The following is a 2,886-nucleotide window of genomic DNA, read 5'->3' as shown; positions in this document are numbered from 1 at the left end:
GCACTTCACCAGAGCGCCAGGAGTTTTCAAAGATCCGTGCCAGGGGCTGGGCTGTGATGCTCACCAGCTCCTTGAGTACTCTGGGGTGTAAACTGTCTGGGCCAGCTGACTTGAAGGTATCCAGCTTCTCAAGGTGTTTCTTCACGAGGTCAGCATTGATGGAGGGTAAGGAATCTCCCTCACCCGGGCCTTCCCATCCGTAATGGGCAGGGGCATCCCTTGGGACTGGTGAAAAACCGACATAAAGTACCCATTTACAAGTTAGCTTTCTCCTGGGCATCGGTTATCAGTTGTCCCATATGGTTCAGCAGGGATCCAAGGTCGCCCTTGCTTTTCCTCCAGCTCCCCACATATCTAAAAAAGGGCTTTTTATTGTCCTTGATACTTGTGGCTAGTTAGAGTTCAGTTGCAGCCTTGGCTTTCCTGGTTTGCTCCCTGCAGGTCCAGACCAGTGCGGAATATTCCTCCTTGGAGGTGGATCCCATCCTCCATCCTTTGTAGACCTTTCTTTTTAGACACAGAAGGTCCAGTAGTTCCCTGCAGAGCCAGGGGGCTGCTGCGCCCTTTTTCTGCCTTTCCTCTGAGATGGAATAGATTTAGCTTGTGCATCCAGGATCGCTTCCTTGAGGAGTTCAGGAACAGTGGTTGCTCCCCTCCCCTTTGGGTCATGGTCCCTTAGGGCCTCACCGATAAGCCTCCTAGCTTGTCAAAGTCAGCTTTCCTGAAGTCAAGGACTTCTGTATTGCTGACTGACTTGCCAGCTTTACAGCAGATAGTGGAAGTGATCAGCTTATGGTTGCTATCACCCAACCTGCCTTTGATCATTAGGTCACTGATCAGGTCATCCCTGGTTGCCAGTACCAGGTCGAGCAGCGCTTTACCTCTCATCAGCCTGTATACTACTTGTGTCAGAGCTCATCCACGTACGTGAGGAAGCTTTGCGACCGTTCGGATTTGGCCAAGCACTCTTCCCATGAGATATCAGGGTAGTTGAAGTCTCCAATGACAACCATAAGTCTCCCATGGCAAGCATAATCCATCTGAGATGCCTCTGGGTTTGGGACACAACCAGTAGCTCCAATGCCACAGCTTCTACAGAGCTGCACTAAGAGATGTCTGACAACAGTGCGCAGGCTAAAACAGGGTTTGATCCAGGACCTGATGGAGTTTAATAGAATTGGGTGTCAATATGTTGTGCCCATTGACACAAGTACACATGCATTAATGCACTTTAGTTAATGCATATTAAATCTAGTACCTCCATTGTGAGGTACTAGGAAAATGCATATTAGCCTGGCTTAATGCACATTAACTAAAGCAAACAAGGGTGTAAGTTGTAGCTGTGTTGGTCTAAGGACATAGGCAGACAAAGTTCTTTGGGTAACTGATATCTTTTACTAGACCAACTCAGATACTTGGAAAATTTCCTCTTAGCAAGCTTTTGGGTTTCATTAGTCTGAGGAAGCATCTGCAGTTGCTGTTCACCGGTAGTCAGTGAAGATGTAAATTGAGGAGTCGGTGGACAGGCAGGTTGGGGGTGCGTGGGGGAGAAGGGGAATGAATGTAGTAGGAGTTTACATCTTCACTGACTGCCTGTCTTGCATGCATACCAGCCCAGCCTCTGGCTTCTTTACTATTACTTTACTATTAATTCCATTTAGGAAGAGCACGCAGCAACTGCAGGTGCTTCCTCAACCTGATTAAGGGTATTTAAACCTGAAAGCTTGCTGAGAAGAATTTTTCCAACTATTTGAGTTGGTCTAATAAACTATATCATATTTACCCAAAGAACCTTGTCTAACTAAAGCAAATGCTTTTTAAGTGATGTTTAATGTGCATTGGCTTGTTTTAATGTGCATTAAATAAAAAACATGGGTTTTTATGGCTGTAATGCACATTAAAGTGCCTGTGTAGATGCACCCATATATAGAGAGGGGATTTCCACTGTTGGATCTGAAAGGCAGATGGGAGAATAGTGCTCATTTCCTGCTCCTGCCTAATCCTGCTCCAGCCACTGTGCTGGAGAAGAGCTGTCTTCAGTGTTCGAGATAGTGCAGGATGCTACTGATGATGTCATTGACAGCCCCTTCCTGTCTTACTTTTAGTGTTAAATTTCATAGATTTCATAGACATTTGGGCTGGAAGGGGCCCCAGAGGATCATTGAGTCCAGCCCCTTGCCCCAGGGGCAGGAAGTCAGCAGGGATCACAGGATCTCAGCAAGATAAGCATCCAAATGTGTTTTGAAGGTGTTGAACCGCCTCAGGTGGCAGTCTATTCCAGACCTTGGGAGGTCGGACAGTGAAGGAGTTCTTTTTTATTTCCAGCCTGAACTGGTCACAGTGAATTTGTGACCATTCAATCTTGTCATCCCTTGCGGGGCTCTGGTGAACAGTCATTCCCCCAGATCCTGATGAGCACCCCTGATAAACTTATAGGTGGCCACAAGATCACCCCTGAGCCTGCGCTTTCCCAGGCTGAATAGCCTCATAGCTCTCAGCCTCTCATCATAAGGTCTGCTTTCCTGACCTCTGATCATGAGCATGGCTCTCCTCTGCACCCTCTCAAGCTTCTCCACATCCTTTTTGAATTCCAGAGCCCAAAACTGTACACAGTACTCCAGCTGCGGCCTCACCCAGGCTGAGTACAAGGAGAGAATGACGTCCTGGGATTTGCGTGAGAAGCATCTATGGATGCAAGCCAGCGTTTTGCTTGCTTTTTGTTGTGGGAGACTCCATCCTGCGGGGCACTGAGGGGGCAACCTGCCGCCCTGACCCCTTAGCCCGGGAAGTCTGCTGCTTCCCGGGGGCCCGCATCCGAGACATTGCAGAGAGGATCCCACAGCTCCTCCGGCCCACAGACCACTACCCCATGCTCCTTATTCACGT

Source organism: Crocodylus porosus, unplaced genomic scaffold (assembly GCF_001723895.1).
Source record: "Crocodylus porosus isolate Cpor-Errol unplaced genomic scaffold, CroPor_comp1, whole genome shotgun sequence".
Classification (NCBI taxonomy): Eukaryota; Metazoa; Chordata; order Crocodylia; family Crocodylidae; genus Crocodylus; species Crocodylus porosus.
This window is presented reverse-complemented; position numbering follows the sequence as displayed.